Raw genomic sequence first — 22,931 nt, forward strand, 5'->3', positions numbered from 1 at the left:
GTAGGGGAGTGGCTTTATTTTTCTTCATTTCATTGTGGTGTGCCAGCGTACCTGTGAGTCACGGAGGTCAGAGCAGGGCTTTGGTGTCTTCCTCCATCACTGGCCTCTTGACTGCTGTGAGACAGGATTTCTCACCGAACTGGAAGCTCACCCTTTGGCTAGGTTGGCTGGCTGGCCAGCGAGCTTTGTAAATTAGCTAGTTGCTACCCTTCCCTCTCATGCCGGGGTTGATAGGCTCTTAGCCTTTGGGGCCTTCTCTCCAGCTCCAGGAGTAATTTTAAGTTTCTGAAGTCAATTTTTCTTTTGGGTAAGTCGAGGGATGGCACAAGATACCACAGTATTCTCTAAGTGTTTGTGTCCATGTGCATCTGTGAGGGCCTGTCGTCCATGTGTGTGACTGAAGGTTTGTGCGTGGGGTCTCTGCTGAAGGGGACTGCTTTCTGCAGATCCTGACAACTCCCAGAGACAGCCAGGGTCTAAGCCTGAGAAGACATTTAAGCCTGGTGAGGTGGGATGTGGGTTGACCACTGCTGCCTTGCCTTGGATCTAGAGTGAGCTTCTCATAGCAGCCGTGAGTCTGGGGACTGACTTGGGAGCCGGCAGCCCCAGGCTGATTCGCCCAGGACCCCGCCCTTCGCTGCAGCATCCGAAGCAAGCCTCATTCTGGAGCCTGCTGGACTGGAAAGGGAGAGGAGATGATTAATAAGAGGAGCCCTCTTGCTACCCCAAGAGCTCTGCGGCTGCCCTACCCCCAGCCGACAGCAGAGGGGGCCCTTTGCCTTGGGATGGAGGTCGGGGCTGGCAGGACCGATGGATGCTGAGCTGGGGGCGGGTGAGAGAAAAGTGGGAGGGGTTGGAAGCGGGGGTGGTGGGCGAGGGTGGGTTGTGGGTGAGAGCAGGGAGAAGGTTCTGGACAGGTGAACCAGGGAAAGGAACAGGGCTCTTGAGGGAACTCCTCTGGCTCAGAGGGCATGGGAATGCCGCAGCCTCCGCGCTAAATGCAAATTTTGTAAATTACTATGCAAACCTGCAGCTCCTCTTGGAGCCTGCAACTTGGGTGGCTTTCCTAACGTAGCGGGTTTGGGGACACCGCGGCGCACGCCTCCCCCTGGCCAGCCGCAGCTTTCTCCTGGGGAGACAGGAGAGGCATCGGGGAAGAGCTAGCCTCTGCCCTCGCCGGGGCCTGCCTTTAGAGCTTCAGTTTGCTCTTCGCTAGGTGGGGGCGCAAACGCGGCCTTCTGACAACTCGCCCCAGGAAGCGGGATATATATATATCCCCCGAAATCCTGTATACTGCCTCGGGCTGGGGGCTGGGCACATGACCCCCATCAACCTTCTGTTCCTAGTTCACAAGACCTTTGCTTATCTCTTGATAGGGGCCAGGAACGCAGCCTGGCATGACGTTGCTAGGGGGTGTGATCGGCGGTTGCTAGGTTCTAGGAATGTTGCTATGCAACGCCGGGCGGGGCCCTGGTTGCTAGGCCGAGGAGGAGTCGCCCGCTGCCCAAAGGGTTTTAGCGGACGCCGCCCGCCCCCAACCAGGACCGGCGTCGGCACCCCCAGGCTGGGCACAGTCTCCGGGGTTCCTTCCGGTTCACACCCTCTGTTACTCCGTGATCCTCTGGGCTCCAGAGCGAGGAACCCTGGGTCTTTGTACACGTGTCTGTGCGCCTGCTGGTGCGGGGGGTGGGGGGAGATTGTCTCTTTTGAATTTCCATAGCAACTGCTCCCGTGTCACCCTATTGCTCCCAAAGGTTTAAGCAGTTGCGTGTGCAAATTTACATATATCTGCATGTCATTAACATAGAGGCGGAGCCGGAACTTGTTTGGGCAACTATCCCTGGACAGTTCCCCTCGCTTTGCTTTCATCCCGTCCGATGGCCACCTGGACTGCGCATGCGTGAGTGTTTTGCGTCTCCGTGTTCTGGGATTTGAGGTGGGTGGGAGACCTCTGACAGTGACTATCAGTTCAGGTCCACTCATGCCCTTACAGAAACATCCCAACCGAAGACTCAGTTCCCTAAGCAACACTGAGAGTTGTGGGACCCCAGTCCTGCCTTTCCTGGCTGTGTCATCTTAGGTTGGTGCTCTTTTCTGTGACTCAGTTTCCTTCTCTGTAAATAGGCATACTAATCTCTAACTCACTAGGTTATGTGAGGGTTGGTGGGGTGCCACTTCGGCACATGGTCGTTGATGTTCTGGTGGACGGTAGGCAGTGTATGGTTGTTCCTCGACTCCCTCCTTAGAGCCCAGTTCCATCCACTCAGAACCCAGCTAAAGCAAATGAACTTCCTTTGCAGCTCCAGATATGACAGGAAGAACTTCCATATGTCAGGGCAGGCTGGATTCCAGGCGTGGGATGAGAAATATTGGCCAAGCCAGGTTGGTGTACCATGGAGCCTGCCCCCTCACTCCACCGATGCTCTCAAGGAGTTCGCTGGGTCAGGAGCCCTTGTATTCCTAGCCAGGCACTGGACCTTAAGGTGGCTGCTGGGCGGCAGCTGGACTGGGAGGCCGGACTGAGGTGCCTGTGATGAGTTAGGAAAGGAGAGCCCAAACTTTGCTCAGAGATTTGCCTGTCTGAGCTTTCACCAGGGAGGATCGAAGAACTCTGGGGCTTCTACCTTGTCCTTCTTGGACCTCAGTTTCCCTACTGAGGACACTTGGGAGTCTCATGGGGCATGCGTGGGGCGTGGGAAAATGGGGGAGAATGAAAAGCGGGCCCCCGCCCCCTGCGCAGCAGCAGTACAGGGAGTGAGTTCCCCATTCTTGGGACTATACAAGCAGAAGTGTGGTTGGAATGGAACAGAACTTCCTGGAAGCTGCCTCCTTGAAAGGTGGCAGGAGGCCTTCCGGGTCTGACTTCTGCCCTTCACGTTCTGGTAGAGGCTCTTTCTTGTCTTTCTTTCTCCCAATGTCCTTCTAACCTTAACCAGCCTTGACTGCTGGAGCCACAAGGAGGAAGAGGAGGCATTGAAGGGCAAACCCAGTTCCACTCTGTGCTGGGGATAGCTCTCACTAGGCATAATTAACATAAATGGGATTGCTTCCTGTCTTGGGTAGAATATGGTTGCTGGTGATGAAGAAAGGCATAGGAGCTTGGCTCTGATTGGTCAGTTGGCTTCTGGAAGGAGGAAGGACTGTATGGGGACTTGGAAGTTGTTGTTCCGACTGCTGTATACAGGACCACTCTTGGCTGCCAGTAGGCCAGCCCTTTCCCAGTGGCCACCTGTGCTCCACAGGTGAGAGTTCCAGGGACAGGCTGAGAGCCTGGCCGTGCCCGGCTGGCCCGCCTGCGTCCCACTCCAGGGGCCAATTAAGTCTCTATCCCTAGCCGCGCCGATTAACAGTTAATAAGGCAGCAAACACCTGCAGCTATGGAGGCGAATTAAGAGCAACAGTCGGCATAATACACAACCCGATAAGTGAGCAATTAACAACCGGAGAAAGATTAATAGAAGCAATTATGTCCTACTCGGAGCTCTGTAAATACGACTGTCAACCGCTGGGGAATTCAGTCCAGTCTCACCTGGCTCCACCCTGGCCATAGCCTCTGCTGGCAGTGGAGACACTTGAGCTAGCCTATAGAGTCTGGACTACAGAGCCATTGACACACGGGGCAATGCCCAGATATGTACACATGGGCATATGCATCCAGGCACACAGAGGGATGGTCCACAGGACATAGTTACACAGACACACCCCAGCCGTAAAGCTCACGTTCACACAGATGGACAGACACAGACACAAAGAAGTCCTTCCAGAAATAAACACAGACATGCCGGAAAATACGCAGTGTCACCGAGACACTCACATGTCACACAGAGCTGGAACTACACAGATGATGAAATATATAATGATCTAAATGTAGACATTATAAACACAGCTTCCTACACATGGGATCCTATTGGCACACCATGTTTGCCGTCTTCTGGTGCCCACCTTGTGTGGGGATCATCTTGGTGAAAGCTAAAGCCTGTGAGAAGTGGAGGGAGGGTAGGAAGGGACATGAAGGGCAGAATGCACATGAATATATATGCCAGAGTGATGCACGCTGATGTTCTAAGCATTCATATCTGTGTGTGCCTGTATGTATGCTATCAGTTTGTAGAGGTGTTCCAACATGTAAATATGCATGCACCTATATGTTTACATTTATATTAAGCTATATTGGTGTGTCATGATATAAACACGATTGTGTGTTCATCATATGCTTGGGTCTGATGGGTTTGGGATTCTGTGTGTATGTGTTTGACTCATACACAGTTCTGCATAATATACCACTGTCCATAAGAGGGGATTTACGTGTGACCTGCTTCTCTCTGGGTGGGTGTGAGGGGAGGATGCCGTAAGGAACCCAGGAACTCTGGTGATCTCTGGATCCATGAAGCTAGAGCCCACCTCCAGGAAGTGGAGCTCAGGGGAGTTAGGAATGCTGTAGGCTCCTTGGCTGGCCTGGATCCCCTCATAGGACCTTTCAGCCACTTTAAAGAAACAGATCTGAAGGTTCTCCTGATCTGAGAGAGTTCCCCATGGAAAACCCCCAGACTAGGACTCTGGGGGCAGAATGATGGTGTCTTAGTTAGGGTGTCTATTGCTGTGATGAAGCCTCATGACCGAAAGCAAGTTGGGGAGAAAGGGTTTATTTGGCTTACGCTTCCACGTCATAGCCCATCACTGAAGGAAGTCGGGACAGGAACTCAAAGGGGGCAGGAACCTGGAGGCGGGAGCTGATGCAGAGGCCATGGAGAGGAACTGTTACTACTGGCTTGCTCCCCATGGCCTGCTCAGCCTGATTTCTTATAGAACCCAGGACCACCAGCCTGGGGCTGGCCTCACCCACAATGGACTGCGCCCTCCCCCCTCAATCACTAATTAAGGAAATGACCTACAGCAGGATGCTATGGAGGAATTTTCTCAATTGAGGCTCCCTCCTTCCAGATAACTCTAGCTTGTGTCAAGTTGACATAAAACTAGCCAGCACAGATGGCAAGTTCGAGGCCAGGCTAGGTTACAGAGTGAGTTCAAGGCCAAAATTATACAAACAAAACTAATATCCAAGGCTGGGAAGATAGTTCAGTTAGTCAAATACGTGCTGTGCCAGCAATGAGGACCTGAGTTCAACCTTCAGCACCCACGTGAAAAGCTAGTTATGACATATGCTTGTAATTCCAGTGTGGGAGAGTCAGGAACAGGAGGAATCCTGACCTCAGCGGCCAGCAAACCTTGCATATTCTGCAAGTCCCGTGTTCCAGTGAGAGACCCTGCCTTGTTTCAAAAACAAATAAACAACAAAGTGAGCAGTTTCTGAGAATACCCAAGCTTGCCCTCTGACATTCATATGCATATATACACGCAACACACACACACACACACACACACACACACACACACACACACACGAACTAATAGCCCTCCCCCCAAAGGAAAATCTCCGCACCAAGTCTCCAGTCTGGGACACATGCCATCATACACAAAAATCCTACTGTAAAAGGACACAGGCCAACATGTAAACATAGAAAGTCATGAATATAGACGTGTGAAATGCTCCTCACAGGTGCACCAGGACCTTACCACCATACCTAGGCTCACACACACACAGTATCACTCCCATAGGCCCACACACCATCGTTGTCTGAAGCAAGCCTAGGGCTAGGCCTAGGAGTGAGGAGGGTGCCCTCTGACAGGTTCCCCCACCTCCCTCAACCTCAGACTGGCCAGATGGTGGAAGCTGGCGGATCCCAAGAGGGCTCTCCATCACTGCTAGTCTGCCTGCTGACAGGCAGGTGCACCGAGGCCTGGCTGTGCTGAAGGGGGGAGTGTAAATAAGGAGGTAACTAGGCCCACCAGCATCTCCCCCAGCCTCCCTGCCCCACACCAAGATGGACAGTGAGCCAGCTCAGAGCCACCCCCTACACTTAGCCCTTTGCAGGATCTATGGGTTACAAAGGGACCCAGGGCTTAGAGGGCACTCTAACTCCCAGGGGGAAGAGCCACCTCCCAAAGCCAGGACTGACTTGCAGAGACCACAGTAGCCTGCTGCTCCCCTGCTGACCACCATCCAATGGAAGTCTACAGAAAGTGATGGCTGGGTGAAATAGATCTGAGGACCCCACAGATCCCCTGCCAAAAGTCTCCCTGTCGGACCCTCCCACCCAGTCCTGCCAGCCTGCTCTTTCTTTGACTCCACTTCTTCGTCTCTGGTTTTCATTCATTTGTTCACCCATTCATTTGTTTGTCTTCTCATTTATTCAGCCAATAAAGACATTCAAGAGACCATGACATTTTGCGCCCCTGCTTTTCTGGATGCTGGGCATACAGAGGGTGTGAGGGGCAGAGGTGGTCTGGAGTGTAGGGTTGTCCCAGACCCTGTTTCTTCCGTAGTCTTTTTGAAATGAAAGAGAAGCTGCTGCTTCCTCGGCTGGAGGGAAAAGCGCCGACTCCAGGATGACGGATAATAGCTGACAGGCCTGGTCCGCGGTGCGGGCCCGGGTCTAAGTGCTTTTCGTGAATTAACTCAGTACATCCCCACAACGACCTGCAGAGGCAGCCACTGTCACTAGCCCCGTTTGTGGTCACACGGAGGTTAAGTAACTTGGCCAAGGTCAAACAGCTTAAACCCCGGGTGTTTAAGGCATTCCAAAGAGGGCAGCTAGCCCTCCAGACCCTCCCCTGCCCTGCAGCTCCAGAGACCTCCTGTGCATGCCCATGGATACCTCAGTACTCCAGCTTGTTGCCTGGTCCCCATTCCTGGCAATAGCCACTCTTTAAGGAGGGGAGATGGCCTTGCGAGAGCTCTAGTGACTGGCTTCTGGCTGTTCGGGTGGGGAATTCTGGGGTCCTAGGTTGAGGTGCAGGCTACAAGAGGGCTGGAGTCCCAGGTCACACAGCCCTTGGTCCTGTGGACCTATGAATTCTTTAACTCTGGCAGAAAAGGGCTAAAGTGGGGTCATCCAAAGTAGGAGACCCAGGGAAGAGATGTCTGTTGCCTGGGTCCCAGAGTCCTGGAGGTGGATCCTAAGAGACCGGTCCAGAATGTAGCCAGAGAATCAATCATTCTGCAGGAGTGGATGGAGAGGGCAGACGTGGATGAGCATGCCCTCACCCATCTCAGCCCAGACCTTGCCAAGTTCAGGCTCCTTGCACCCAGGAAAATACTTTGGGTCCAGATCCATGCTGGAAGCCACAGTGGATCTCTCAAGGATGACTTAATTCCTAATCTTATCAGCTCTCCCACTTCATGCATACCCCTCCTGCCCCAGGGGTTAGGGAGAAAGTGGGGTTCCCAGGGGAGATCAGCTGGAGAGTCTCTGTCCACAGGCAAAACTCCCTGCCTCTACTTCTGGGGCCCCAGGATTCCTGCTCAGTCTCCAGAGACTTTTTTCACACAATTACCCAGGCCAGGAATTTCGATCCCTGGTGCCAGCACGGCCCCTTGTTATGCAAATGTAGGCAAATGAGATGCAAACAGAGCAGTCCCAGATTAACAGAGAAATCCCCAGCAGCTGGAGGAGTCACCACAAAGTCAGCTTGCTCTAGCTTCCCTATTACCCCCCTCTCAGGCTTTATCCACCTGGATCTGCAGGGCCACCATCCTTCTATGCGTCTACCCTCTAAAACAGTGGTTTTCAATCTTCCTAATGCTGCGACCCTTTAATACAATTCCTCATGTTGTGGTGACCACCCCCTATCATAAAATTATTTCCATTATAATTCATAACTGCAGTTTTGCTACTGTTATGACTCGTCAATAAATATCTGTGTTTTCAGATGGCCTTAGGCAACCCTGCGAAAGGGTCACTTGACCCTAAGGGGTCACGACCCCTATGTTGAGAACCACTACTCTGAAAGCTGTCTGCTCAGACATAGGAAGGGTCTGGGCAAGATCATGGCAGGAGAGGCAGTTAGTGGTGGTGTTTCCCAATTTTGTTTCTTGTAGACGAGGGAATTTCTCTCTCTCTCTCTCTCTCTCTCTCTCTCTCTCTCTCTCTCTCTCACACACACACACACACACACACACACACACACACCGAGTAGAAGAGTCCCTAAGTACACACAAATACACTCATTCAGACCCAATTACACACACAGTCTTGCCCACTGTACTTTATAAATCAGCCCAAGTCCCTGCCCCTTCCCTCTCCGGACACACAATAAATTAAGCCACAGCCATCCACAGGCTATGGTGCAATGGGTCATCAGGCTGTGTCCCTTCTCTGGGACTAGAGGGTGAAAGATACCCCCTGATAGAAGGCCACTAGTCAGGGTGAAGACAGGTAAGCAAGAGACTCCTCCCCTGGGCATGACCCGGGGGAAGGAGCCCAATGTGGTGGGCAGCGCCTACCAGAGCCCTTGGAGGTTCTGGCTGGTGTCAGTGCCTGTGGGAACCTGGCCCCTGGCAGGCCCAACCAGTCCAGGCCCAACTTCTAAAAATAAGAGCCGAGGATTGAAGCCTCTGGTTGGTTCTGTGGGAGCCTGTTGCCGTGGCAACCCTTCTCGGAGGCCTCCCTCCTGGCTGGGCTGCCCCGTTTGGCTGCAGGTCTCGGTGCCAGTCCCCCTGTGCTGGCCCCCTCTGCCAGCCAACCCTCTGTCCGGGCTTCCTCGGTGGGGGGAGCAGGGGTGGGGCGGGGGTGGGGCAGGCGGAGGACCTTGGGAACTCTGACGGAGCACAATGGCCTGTGTGTGAGACCTAGGCTGGATCTGCTCGTGTGGAGGCTGTGTGACAGTGGGGTGTGTGACTGTGTGACGATGGCCTCTGTTGGGCTTTTCCCTGGGTGTACATCAAAGCCTGTGACTCGATTGTCAGAGTCCCTGGGGACGACTGTTTTATCTCTATGGTTCTGCACGTGTGTGTGTGTGTGTGTGTGTGTGTGTGTGTGTGTGTGTGTGTGCTGAGGGAGGGACCCAGTCATGGCTTCCTGAGAATGTCCCGGCCCTGTCCCTTGCCTTCTGGGGTTGTAGGCTGGCAGTGTAGAAGAACCGGTACTACAGAGGTACCTGGAGTACGCCAGAGGCCAGCAGGACATGGTGGTGACGGACGAACTTCTCCCAGGACCTCCTATCAAATGCGACCTAAACTCCAGTCTTCCCCATAGGGGGGAGCAACAGAGCGGGACAAGTGTCCAAGTGTGCAGACTACACCCGGGAGTGAGTGCATGTGTGCATGCATGCTTGCGTGTGTCCCTGTGCAAGCGTGTGCTGCCGTCAGTCAGCGGCACAGCTCCCCTCCCCCAGCCCACCTCCCCTCTCCCATCAATCACCAAGTCCTGACAAATCTGCTGTCATCAGTGTTCCAGCGGGCCCTCCCGTTCTCCTCTCAGCCACCACGGCCAGACCGAGTCCACCCCACTCTCACCCAGGCCACGTGACAGCCTCTCCAGGATAACCTGCCGGTGTAGAGGCCTCCTGTGTTGCCACACCCTGTCTCTCCCTCCCTGTGCTTTCTGCCTTCTTTCATCTCCCTGCAAGTCCTGTCTGCACTGGACGACGTTCTACTCAAAGCCAAAGGCACCTCTTTGGCCTGGCCTTCAGGCTACCCACTCTACATTCTTCTCCCAACTTCGTGTAGCTTGAGCTACTGAGGGCAACCAGGAGTGGTCGGGATGTCTCTGGTCTCTGTGCCTTTGCTCTTGACGTTCTTGCCTGGAACCCTGAACCTTCCAGTGCTGGTCAAAGCTCCTCACTTTGGGACTCAGGGTAGACGGCCCCTGTTCCCAAGATGGGTACCTTGTGGTTTCCTGACAGACTGGCGCCCTCTCTCCATAAGTTTGTGCCTCTCTGTCTCTCTCTTTATGGGGATTGAACCTAGGGCCTTGCACACTCCACACTCTGTCACTGAGCTGTAGCTCCAGTCTTTTTTTTTTTTTTTAATTTTTATTTTGAGATATAGTTTTCCTAAATTGCCCAACTTGGTCTTGAAGTCTCCCTGTAACCTAGACAGGGCTTGCACTTTGAATCCTACTTCAGCCTCCTGAGTAGTTGAGATTCTAGACCTGGTCAAGGGTATGTGTGTGTGTGTGTGTGTGTGTGTGTGTGTGTGTGTCTGCAGTGAGTGTATGTGTGTGCAGTGTGTGTGTGTGTAGGCCAGTGTATTTTTTTTTTCTTCTAATTTTATTTTATTTTCCTACCTTATTTTTTGAGACAGAGTCTCTCCTGACTTGGCAGGCTGCCTGACCAGCAAGCCCCAGGTGTTCCCCGGCCTCTGCTTCCCTTCTTTTGAGAATACAGGCATGCACCACTGTACCAAGCTTTTTACAGTGCATTCTTGGGTCTCGAACTCAGATCTTCGTGCTTGCACCACGAGCACTTTTGGCCACCGTCTCCCTAGCCTGCATGCATTTCTAATAACATTTCCCCGACCACCTGTGGACGATTTGGAGGAAAGATAAAAGTAGGGGTTGGGACAAAGAAATCACCCTAATCCTTTCAGATCAGCGGAGTTGATTTCTCACAGACTCTCCACACACTGATTACCTGTTTTCTACCTGTAACCGGTGTCCTTCCTTCATGCAGCTTTGCTTCTTGCTTTGTTTCTCTCACACAGCGAGCATTCCCCGCCCCAGGTGATTAGAGATTCTCCAAGAACATGACTTTTAATGTTTGCACAATATTCTTCTATATGGATGGATCATAATTTATTTAACCAACCAACCCTCCACCACTAGACATTTTCGTCAGCTATAATTTTTCCACAGTTATAAATAACAGCACCGAATATCCTTATACTTGGCTCTCTTTTATTTATTTTTTTAAACATCTCTGGTTGAGTCTTAGAGCCAGCCAGTCCCTGAAAGGAGGCAAATGGGGTAAAAGGTCCGCAGGTTTTTAAAGCTCTTGATGCCCAGTGGCTTTCCGGGAAAGTTGCTCTTACTCCCCCCCCCTTCATCCACAGAGCCTGGATTTCACTTCTCATCAACACTGCAGCTGTCTTTAAGAGAACAAAACACAGCAAAACAAAAAGCTGTATTAATTTCAGCCGATGGAAACAGGTATTGTGCTGTTGTTTTAATTTGCATCTCCGGCTCCTGGTGAGACAAGCCCTTTGTCCTCCTCCCTAGCAGGCGAGCATCGGCAGGAACTGTAATTATATCTGTACTCCCAGCCTCTGCCACGCCCTCCTCAGCTCGAGGACTGGAGCAGGGGGGGGGACCACGTTCCTGGATTACCTGGGAGATGATTGAGACTCTGCCATCAGCCTGGGCTTTGGCCTAGCTTAGCTCTGAGACTTGAACATGGACGACTCCCCTCACCGGTGTGGGCCTGGGTTTCCTCACATGCTGAGCGGGTTTGAATGTGGCTTAACGTGAGGTAGGAATAGGTGTGTGAACAGCAGCTAGTGTTCCAGGGAGAGACCACTTGGGCTAGTATTCATGGATACGGTCTTCCCCAGTGAGGAAGCAAGGTGTAAAAACAGGTAGTTCTTCCCTTCCAGAGGACGGAAGGTTCTCGGATGCCTCTTGGTTCAGAGGTGGGCAGGAGTGTAGAGGGCACAGGTACAACTTGGAAAGGCCGTAGTAGCAGACAGGCCTCAGTTCAAGTTCAGCTAAGACAAGGAGGTCTGTGTCTTTGTGTAAATCCAGGCACAGCTCTGTTCAAATCAACAAGCTTTGTGTGTTGTGTACTTCTTAATCTAAGCCTTTGGCTGGAAGGATTTAATTACTATCTTTGGTGCCCATGGAACAGAGAAGGAGCATATTTCTCCCTGGGTGGCACAGCATCTCTTCAGGAGTTGGCCCTCTGCCACAGGGAACATCTTGGAGGCAAACCTCGGCCGGGGTGCCCTCACCCATTCTGGCTCAGGACATGTTCCAAGACAGACACGCACAATTTCTCTGCACATTACCAGCCTAATGATACTGTCGTTTTGAGTCTGGGAATGAGGAGAAATCGGCTTTTTCTCGGTAATTAACGTGAGTGATGGGCCCTGAGATGGAGCAGTAGCCCCCCAAGTGAGAGAATGAAGATTCTCAGGAAAGTCAGCTGGGTCATCCCCCTGCCTCAAGGAACGTCTGTGTTCTAACTGTGGCCTCTTCCTGGACTCCCTGGGGACTGAGCAAGCCCCCACCCCCTTGCTTTCTGGCGGTTCCTCCGTTCCTCCGTGAATCACTAAGCACAAAGATAGTCAGAAGTTTCTTCCTTAAGGCTGCCCACAGTCCTTCATGCTGCAGTTCATTCTGCCACTGCCCCAGGGGGCCTGTGACTTTGGGGGATCCTCAACTGTAGGGATCCCGTGGTGGGGGGAGACTATCACACCCACTCAATTTTCCTGTGTGTGTTGGGGATATGAACTCGGGTCCTCACAGTTCCACAGCAGATACTTTACCCACTGGGCCATTTCCCCAGGCCCTGGAGGGATTTTCGTTTCCTTCTGTCCTTACTGACAGCTGAGGTGGAAGTACCTGGGTGGGAGTGAGTGAGAGAGGTTCCTGCAGGCTTGTGAGCATGGTCAGAAGTCAGCCTGGAGGGGCTGGGGACAGGCGTGGCCAGAGGGCTGAGAGCTGACCTGGCTTTTCTAAGAGGAACTTGACCGTGACATTTTCTCTGGAGTTCTGCCTCAGTGTCCCCCATTGTCCTCGGGAGAACACTCTGAGACCCACTCATTGTCTTCTGTAGCCACTTGCTGTCCTCGGTGCTGGGTGAATCAGAGGTAATAATATCAGCTCCAGACTTCGCCCCTGAACAGCTCAGCTCCAGGGACTCAGGGTCGGGGATGGGGGGGGGAGCCCAGTGCCCACAGCTCAGCTGCGCAGTCATCAGGGTCCAGTGGACCTTGAGGAGGACGGGGGTGGGTAGCTGGAGCAGGAACCGGGAAGCTGCACTTGCTGTTGAGAAAGGGCCATTGGCAAACAGCCTGGGCATGGGGGGCAGCAAAGGCTTGGAGGGGTGCAGGAACCTGGCCCTGGTTTGTGCGTAGCATCCTTCCTGGAGCACAGGGGAGGACGGGAGGTGGGATGAGAGAGAAAGTGCTGGAAGTCCCCAGGGATCCAATGGTGGAAATCAGCCATGCAGAGGGTGAAAACTTGAACTTTATTCTGACAGCACCAGGGAGCCATGGGGGATTTAAACCAAAGGAGAATATAGTTGGGTTTGGGAGAGACATGGGTAAGAATCGGTAGGGGGGATGGGGATGGGGCAGGAAAATGGCTTTGTGGGTAAAAGTGCTTGCCACGCAAGCCTGACAACCTGAGTTTGGATTCCCAGAACCTGTATAAACAGCCTGATGCCGTAGGCCACATTTTTAAACAATTTATACTTATTTTTTGCTTTACGTGATTGGTGTTTTGCTTGCATGCATGTCTGTGTGAGGGTGTTGGATCCCTTGGAACTGAGGTCACAGACAGTTGTGAGCACCCATGTGGGTGCTGGGAATTGAACCCGGGTCCTCTGGAAGAGCAGCCAGTGCTTTTAACCCCTGAGCCATCTCTCCGGCCCATAGTCCACATTTGTAATCCCAGTGTTCTAATGGGTAAATGAGAGCGGGAGACAGGAGAATCTCCTGGAAGCTCACCGGCCAGCTAGCCTGGAGTACACGGCACAACAGAGACACAAGAGACACCTCAGTGAGGTGGGAGGTGAGAACCAGTTTCTGAAAGCTGTTCTCTGACCTGCACGTGCCACATGCACACAGTGGCAAGACACACACACACACACACCACACACACACACACACACACACTCACACACTCACACACTCACTCACACACTCCAGTGTGTAGTTGGGGAAGCACAGCTATGGTCTCTAGAGGTTGGAATAGGAGGGGTAAGCTGTGGGGATGGTAAGATGGGAGACTAGGCCGTGCTCCATGAATCTGAAGACGGGCTACGTAATTGCTGGCGATCCAAGATGAGTCTCGGCAGCTGCTTCCTCCTCCTTTGAACCCTCAGTGGTTCCCATAGGCCTCCAAGAAAATGTCCTGTGACAATGGTCTCCGGCTGTCTGTTCCTCTATACCCTCTGAAGCCTTGCCCCCTCCTCCATCCTGGACTCTGGCCAGCTGTGGCCCCGTCAATGTTGAGAGCATTTGACTCAGTTCAGCATCCAGACTTGCGCTCATGTTAATTATCGTCCCCTCCCCCACCCCACCCAGGTCATCTTCCCTCCTGCCTCCCTGCCTCCTCCATGAAGCCTGCCTTGTTGGTTCAGTTCTTCCCTCTCTTAGGACAGGCCTGGCTGGACGACGTAGCCATTGCCAACGGTTGCTTAAGGATCCTAAAAAAGAAGAGCCGGGTCCTTATTCAGGGTGGGATGGGAAGCTCCATCCTCCCGGGGTCCCACAGGGCCAGGGTGGGGTGAACAGCTTCATCTTCAGATATCTTTCTCCCCAGCCAATGGAACTGTTGTTATTGCTCCAAATTAGGCACCAATTTGCCCGTGTAATTGTTTGCTAATTGGCATGAAATCCTAATGTAATTAGTTGGGCCCCTTATCGGGGAGCCTGGGGAGCCAGAGGCAGTGGGGGGCCGCTACAGCATGGAGGGTCTAAGAGGCTGGGGACATGTTTGAGAGAGGAGGCCCTGAGCTGTCATGGGGCTAATGCAAAGAGGGATGGGAATGGCAGAATCTCATAGGTGAAAGGGCTTGGGAGAGGCCAGCACTTGCTGCCCATCTCACAGATGGGGAAACTGAGGGCGAGGGAGCCTCTCAGGAGCTAGTGGCAGAGCTGGGTCTGACATCCAGGTTTTTGGTCTATTGTAACCATAGCTGGGGGTCAGGGTGGTAAGAATCATGGCTTTCTGGCCTCTGTTTCCAAAGACAGGGGAAGTGGGCCAGGGCAGGGACCCCATTCTCATTGATGTGCTGGGTACAGATCTTGGCAAGATGCTAAGTAGAGCTGGAGGAACAACTGGGCTCATGAGGCTCAGGAAGTCTCTCTCCTGGGGTGTGGGTGAGAGACAGGTATTGAGAAGTTGAGGCCGGAAGCCTGCCTTTCCTCCCTCCCCTAATAACTGGTAGAGTCCCTGCCTAAACCCCAGGCTCCCTGCCTTTCCCGGCTCTCTGGAAAGGGTCTTGGAGAAGGAGCTGGAGCTGACCTCTCTGGGCCTGCCAGTGCTGCCTCCCAGCTTTTCTGGGGCTGTGCAGGCCGCTGGCTTCCCATGGCAGCTTAGATTGTCCATCCTGGGAGCATCGCCCCCGTGAGAACCGGCGAACGCCTCAGAGCAGAGCGCCCCAGCTGTCTGTGCCATCCCTGGACAGGTACCAGCGTCCTGCGGGACCCATCTGAACACGAGGGCCTCTTCCCAGAGGTCCTGATCACACTCTGGCTGGAAGATCGGGCTTAGGTGTCACCCCAAATCCCAACAGCGGGGAAGCAGGCTCAGAGGCCACTCGGGGAATCTGGTTGGACCTCCTAACTCTCAACTGGACTCCCCTACTCCAAGGCTAGACAGCATAGACAGCAGCTGGAGCAGGACTGTAGAGGATGACTGACTGGCTTTGATGGCTGGACGAGAGCGGCAGGGCCCTAGGAGGCCATCTAGAAAGGGCCTGCTGTCAACAACCTGGTCTGCTCTCTCTCTCTCTCTCTCTCTCTCTCTCTCTCTCTCTCTCTCTCTCTCTCTCTCTCTCCCTCAGCAGACAGAGTGGCACTGGAAGAGGCTGAGCTGGTCCTGTCATTTAATTACGTTGTCCCCACCCGAGCAACCCATCTCCTCACGATGGCCTCTTCTGTCCCCAGTCACTCATGTCCCCAAAGTTCTCCTCTGCATCAGTGCCCAGGAGTCCTTTCTCTTTAAGTCCAATCTTCCCTATCTCTGCTGTTTCCTGGTCACTGTCCCTTCGATGTCCTGAAGATGCCTCGATGCGGCAAGTCCAAAATAGAAAGATCGACTTCCCACAGCCTGTCCCCATCTGAGTAAATGGCACACTCCTCCCGAGGGCCTTTGCACCTGCAGTTTCTCCTGTTTGAACAGCTCTTCCTCCTCTCCTCCCTCAGGTGTCTGCTTAGATGTCACCTTCCCAGAAACAACTTCCTTAAGAACCTTCCCAAACTGAAGACCCGCCCCCGCCCCGCTCCATCTCTCCCCGGCTCCCAGCCTGCATCGTTCTTTCCCTTTGTCCTAATCACACGTGTTCCATTTGTGAGCCAACTCTCTACTGAGTCAACTCCCCAGTTTGTTTTGTTCTTGTTTGGTTTTGAGACAGTCTCACTATGTTGTTCTGTTGTGGCTAGAACCTGCTGCATAGCCCAGGCTGGCCTTGAACTCCAAGAGATCCACCTGCCTCTGCCTCCTGAGTGCTGGGCTTAAAGGTGTGCGCCACACCTCGGCTCCTACTTGTTTCTTAACGAATTTTTGTTTTACCTTTTTTTCTTTTTTTTTTTTTTTTTTTTTTTTTTTTTTTTGTTTTTGTTTTGTTTTGTTGTTTTGAACATTCTCTGTTAGCTTTGCTTTGGAGCATCACTTGTAGCCGGCTGCTAACTACAGAGATCCACCGGCTCTGCTACAGTGCTGGAGTCTTCCTCAATCTCTCTCCACTTTCTTCATTGAAGCAAGGTCTCTCAAGTAATCCCAGAGCTCAGTGAGGGCTATTCTAGTTAGCCAGCTTCCTCCGGGGAGCCTGGCTCTGTCTTCCCGGGTGCTGCAATTGCAGGCAGGCTCCATGCCACCAGCATTACCTGGATGTTGGGGGCCTGGGTTCTAGTCCTCACATTTGCAGGGGCTTTATCTACTGAGCCAGCTTGTAAACAAATGTGACTGTGAGCCTGTCTTGTCCAAAACCATTCACCTTTGCTTTCAGAGTAAAAACTACCTTGGGTTTTGCTTACAAGGCCCTCCATGATGTATTTTCCATGGAACCTTGCTTCATATAGACCCCTCCAAATGCATGCTCCCATGCAAACACACACACACACACACACACACACACACACACACACACACACACACATCATTCAGAGCCTGGTGTAGTATTTCTGTCTTTTGTTTAGTGCTCCCTCACTTCCGTGGCCCTCCCTGCATTTTCATGTCTTCATTTAGGCCAGTGGCTCTCAACCTTCTTAGTGCTGCGACCCTTTAATACAACAGTTCTTCATGTTGCGGGACCCCCCCCATCATAAAATTATTCTGGTTGCCATATTATAACTGAAATTTTGTTACTATTATTAACCATAAATATTTTTCTGGAGACAGGGGGTTGCTAAAGGGTCACAGCCCACAGGTTAAGAACCTCTTTTGGCAGTCAGTGTTTTTAGAGCAGAGAGCCTCCTGGGTCCAGCCTTGTGCTGAGCCCTCCTGGGAGCAGTGACCTCTCCCTTGTCTCAAAATGCTGCCCATCTGTCAGGGAAGGAGCCTTGAGGCTATCATTCCATCTCTAGGGCCTCCCTTCTTGTCCCTGGTCATACTGATGTCCCTTCCCTGGTCCAGCCAGGTCTCTGGAGCTTCCTACCCAGAGGCAGCCCCCGTCCTTAGCCTTTGTCTAGCTGTGGACTGATGTTGTAGGGAAGGCTGGATTTGGGTCTGCCCTGTGGACTGAGGCTGTAGGAAAGGCTGGATTTGGGTCTGCCCTGTGGACTGAGGCTGTACGAAAGGCTGGATTTGGGTCTGCCCTTGCTTCCTTCCCTTGCTTGAATCCTCAAAGCCCAGCATGGAGCAGGGCTGAGTAGGGGTCCGTTGAGTGACTCAAGGCTACCCTATTCGCTGGGACTTTGAGCCTTGGCCCTCCTCTTCCTCAGACTCAGACCTTGGGACGGGGGTGGGGTATCAAATGACTGCAGTGTATACAGAGAGGCCTGAGTCTTCTGATGTGTGTGTGTCCCTGTGTGTGTTTGCATTCTTGGATATTTTAGACTCTTGTGAAGATAGCCAAGACGTCAGCGGTCCTTGGGAATGCTGTGTGCTCTCTGGGCACACGTACCCAGGTGACCAGTGATACTGCTGCATCCGCACCGGTTGTGTCTTCCTGTGATTGTGACTGTGCCGTCTCCAGCACAGTCACAGTCAGCAAAGACCTCACAGCGGCGAAGCCCATTGCCTGAGACAGATGAGCTGCTCCCGTCACCAGCCAGCAAGGTGGAGAAAGGAGTGCCAGGTGCCCCTCCCACTAACAGCCCATCCTCTCCGGCTGTTGCCTCCCAAAAGCCCATTGAGTACCCATGGGTCAGTGCCCAGCCCCTGGAGGAGGGGTGTGCCCAGGGCTGGGATCCATTCAGTGCCCAGAGAGGGCAGTGGCGAGTGTGGCGCCGGCTGCTTCTTGCACTTACTTGTTCCAGTACGTCTGTGGGCTTCAGCCCCATGACACACTCACATTCACTGGCACAAACACTTGAAGATATACTCAGTGACACAGAGACCGGACACACTGGGTCAGGGACACGTTCATACACACCCATGTCTACAGATATGTGCGGCATGAACTCAGGACTCACCACAGGGACACATAAAGACACGGAGACCCTCATGTAGACCAAATGCCCAGAATCACCACCGACATGCAAGGACAGGCTTTCAGGAGGATCGGTGTGGCGACAGTCACACTCTCAATCTCAGAGCCCTGACACAGTGCTCCGTGCAGACCCTGACACAGGGTCACAGAGGAGCAGCCACAAAGCATGCTTTCATCCAGACACACACATTTGCAGGTGCACACTGATAGACACACCGGTGGATACACACAGCTAACCAACACGCCCACCCAGCCTCGCCTGGAGCCCTAGCGGCCTTTGAAATTCAAATCCTCGCTCCTCCTCCACCCCTTGGCCTTGCTGTCCCCAGCGCCCCTGCTGCCGACCCAACCAGCAGCTCAGAGCTCACTGTGCCTGCCTGCCGGAGCGAGTGGAAATTAAAATTCATTCCAGGGGAGATCCAGAGCAGCAGTGGGGTGCTGGCAGCCTCAGGGGTGGGTCCCTCGATGAGCAGGAAGAGGTGCAGACATCAGAGGAGAAGGTGTCAGCCTTCCCATTGTATGACCTTGACTCAGGCCGGTGGCCAGTTGTTCCAGAGTTCCCACAGAAAAGGGACTTCTGGAGAAGGCAAGTGCAGAGCTAACTACACTGGCTGGCAAGTCATGACTGACGTTTCGGCCCCAGGGGGAGGGTGCTTCCCAGAGAACGGTTCCACAGGTCCCTGAAGGCAGGAATCACAGATTCTACAGACACACATCATGCACTAACTCATGCCCCAAACCTAGACACCTTCAGGCACACACATATCAAATAGTGTCTTCTGTGGACCCCCACTGGAAGCCGGAGACTTGCTTGTATCCTGAGGCACACACAGTGAGGCTGGCCGAGATGAATACTGAACCCATTAGATACATCAGATCCATGCCACACCCTGACTCACCAAAGAACAAACACACAAAGGCCTGATAACACTTCCTTCATACACATGCACACACATCGAGAGAGAGAGAGACAGAGACAGAGACAGAGAGACAGAGACAGAGAGACAGAGAGACAGAGGGAAGGGGCTGTGAGCACGCAGAGGATGGAGGCGCTGTGAAGAAGCTCCCAGATTCTGGTCCAGGAAGGGACAGGAGACTCCCTCCGGAAGGATGGGGCCTCTAGGCAGGCCTGGGGGACTGATGCTTCTTTCCATCTTGGCTGCCCTGGGTCCTCTACTCTGGGCTTTGTACCATCTGGATCCTGCCAAATGGGCTTGTGCCAAGCAGGACACAATGGGCAGAAAGGGAGGGTGGGAACACCTGGGGAGTCAGGGCACCAGCTCATGCTGCCGAGCCCCTCGGGGCAAACACTATGCCAGAAGCTTTTCATTTGCCTTAAAAGCACCCCCAGGCCCACCCTACAATCTCCATGGCTGCCCCATTTCACAGATGAGAGACTTTGACAGAGGCAGGCAAGATCCATGTCTCTGCCTCATCCAGGGTTTGTGCAGGACCTTGCTCAGCCCTGCCCTGTCCTCGTCCTCCTCGTCACCTCCCCCAGAGCATAGACCAAGCACCAGCTGTGGAAAACGATTTATTTCGGGATTAGAGTTGATCTTCCCAAGAAGACCTGCTCCCTCAGGGTGACAGCCTTGGAGGGCTTGACTCCTGGCACTGGATCCTGCAAGAAGAAGCTGGCCACCAGATTTGAGGACAGGTGATCAGGGCCGGTGTACCGAGAACAAGGTACAGGACCACTGATGCTTGCACACTTCCCTGGCAAGCCAGACCGCACACACCACCCACACACCCCAGGAGGACATCCATCCCTTGGAGTATAGCTGTCACTGCTGGGTGAAGGAATGGGACTTCTGTCTCACCAGCATCCCTAGTATAGACTGCTCCAGGCTGGGGGGTAAGGCCTATGGAAGGAATGAGGAGGGAGACCAGGTTCCTGAAGGTTATGGTCAGAGGGGGCGGGCTCAGAGTGCCTGGCTGGTCGAGTGTTCTGCACATCAGAGTGGGAGTGAGTGGGCTGCGGGTACACGAGTGGGTGGTTGTGTGCGTCAATGTGTAGGGAGAGAGTGTGTGTGTGTATGGTGTGCCTGGGTGCAATCTTAGTGTGTGTCTGCCTAGGCCTTGTACGTCAGGAGCTCGGCTCTTGCTCTGAGATCTGTGCTGTGTGTGTGTGTGTGTGTGTGTGTGTGTGTGTGTGTGTGTGTTGTATTTGCAGGGTGGATAGTGTTTACATGCTTGCTTTTTCCTGTTTGTGTGTATATGTGGCATAGAAAACACGTGTGTACAATGCTGGGATTTGTGTGTCTACTCAGTCTGTGAATGTGATCTGTGTGGACAGAGCAGGGTTTGTGTGGGACTGGTGCTGTGTGCAGATGGACATGGTATTTTTTTGTATTCAGCACATGACTGGAATGGTTTCCAGGGCCAGTCTTTAAGGCCTGAAGTAGGGAATTGTGGGATGAGACTAGGGAACAAATTATCAAGAGAAATGTTTGGGCTGCCTCTTTCAAGGAACTGTATGGGATCCCTGACCCCAGCCTAGAGCGATAGGTGAGGGCATAACAAGATGGGTGCCCTCTAGACCAGAAAAATGAGGTTGGGGGATTGTATGCTGGAGTTGCGTGTGTCGTTGTAATACACAATCGTGAATCCCTGACTGTGGCAGTGTGTGCATCGGGGTCACCTGCATATGTGGTCATATGCATATGTGTCAACCTGGAGGGGGGGAGGATGGAGGGCAGTTCTGCAGGGAAGAGAATACAGACTTAGAACACACTTACAACACACACACACACACACACACACACACACAGAGAGAGAGAGAGAGAGAGAGAGAGAGAGAGAGAGAGAGAGAGAGAGAGAGCAGAACACCCCATGCTGGCAGCTCCCACATGGCAGCCCCCGCTTGGGTTTCCCTGGGCCCTTCTCTCTACGGGTCCAGCTGATAGGTCTTTCTATTGTAGAGGGCACTGGGAAGGGGTCACGGTTAGGATCCAAATTCTGAGTCATCTCCATGTCCGCAGAATCCAGGCCAGCCCTGAGCCTTGAGTAAATCTGAAAGGAACCTACAGTCACACAAATGAGCCTGCCTGGGCACAGCACCATGCTCGGCACCTTGTCCTTGTCATCTCTGTGGCTCTGATAAGTCCAAGTCATTATATGTGTGTGTGTGTGTGTGTGTGTGTGTGTGTGTGTGTGTGTGTGTGTGTGTACACAATACAGAGTTTCTCTGTGCAACAGCCCTAGCTGTCCTGGAACTAGCTCTGTAGACCAGGCTGGCCTCGAACTCACAGAGATCCTCCTGCCTCTGCCTCCCGAGTACTGGGATTAAAAGTGTGCGCCACCACCGCCTGGCCATTATTTCTACTTTACAGAAGAAAACAAATGAGCCTTGCAGCGCATAAGTGACCTGTCTAAGATCACACAGTTAGTGTCTGATGGAAGCTTCTTGTGACCCCAGACTCTTCTAATTCATCCCGTGAGAAAGGGAGATGTTGTATGTCTGGTGAGCATGGGTCAAGGGTCATAGGTCAAAAGCTCTGGTGGAGCCAGTTGTCTTGCTCTTTTATTGTCCAGTCACTCAGCAAGTATTTACTGAGTACCACCTTGTGCCTGTTGTATTGCTGGGTGCCAGGGGATCCAGCTGTGAATAGAGGACAATGTCCTGTCTTCATGGGATTCACAGCTTACAGTTGATCAGCATGGAGACTGGGGATGTATATACAGAGAAAAAACACATTTTCAGAGTGATGAGTGCTACCAAAAAAGTTCACCTGAGGCATGATATAGAGCAACGGGGGAGGGGCAATCTTAGAGGTACAGGCAGGAAGGTAATATGGAAGCTGATCTAAAGGGGTGAGCCCTGGAAACGAACTGCTAGGGAATAGTCTGGAGGTTTCCATGAATATGGAGAAGGTCATGGGACCAGTTGGGGCTCAGGGCATGTGGAGTGAGAGAGGAGATGGGCCTGGAGAGGCTGACAGGGACAGGGATGTGCTGAGCTTGGGACTATTAGAAGAGGCACTTGGGTTCACATTGAAGAGATGGTTCAGTGGCCAGGAGAGTGTCCTGGCATGGGGGAGGTGGGAGTAGGAACCCCGGGGTGTGGTCTGAGAATCCACACACTTGGACTCTGTTGTTGGTGGTGACACTGTGTACGTTGGGGACAGTTTTGGAGGTAGAGGAAGCCATGAGCTTGCTGATAGACTGGGTCCCAGTGCCTAGAGGGGTAAACACTCAAAACGTATTTGTTGTATCAGTAATTTAAAAAGAAGCCTCCTTGGCACCAGGCTTTACAATCACTCACATGTACCCTCTAGTTTGAGACACACGATGACCACTCGGGACCCTAAAGGGTTTCTCTACCCCGGGGGCCAGAGAATGTACAAATGGGGCAAATGGGCTGCACACAGCCAGGCGTCCTCTGGGAGCGTTTGGTGAGGCAACATCCAATTCCTCCCTTCTCTCCCCAGTCTCCAACAGCAACAACAACAACAACAACAAAAAAGACAAGCATCCAGCCCAGATTACTCAAGGCCCCTAATCCTGTTTAGTTACACACACAGGACTTCCTGCAAGTGAAGAGGACGGTTTGC

The 22,931-nt window shown here is 52.9% G+C and overlaps 1 protein-coding gene across 1 annotated transcript in view; it reads left to right on the forward strand.

The window, feature by feature from the left end:
* The first annotated feature begins 1,879 nt into the window (after positions 1-1,879).
* Positions 1,880-22,931, forward strand: part of Adgrb2 (adhesion G protein-coupled receptor B2) — a 62,622-nt gene continuing 41,570 nt past the window's right edge. The window contains 1 exon segment of the mRNA XM_037202973.1: positions 1,880-1,900. The gene's annotated coding sequence lies outside the window, so the exon portion shown is untranslated.

Source organism: Peromyscus leucopus, chromosome 2 (assembly GCF_004664715.2).
Source record: "Peromyscus leucopus breed LL Stock chromosome 2, UCI_PerLeu_2.1, whole genome shotgun sequence".
NCBI classification, from domain to species: Eukaryota; Metazoa; Chordata; class Mammalia; order Rodentia; family Cricetidae; genus Peromyscus; species Peromyscus leucopus.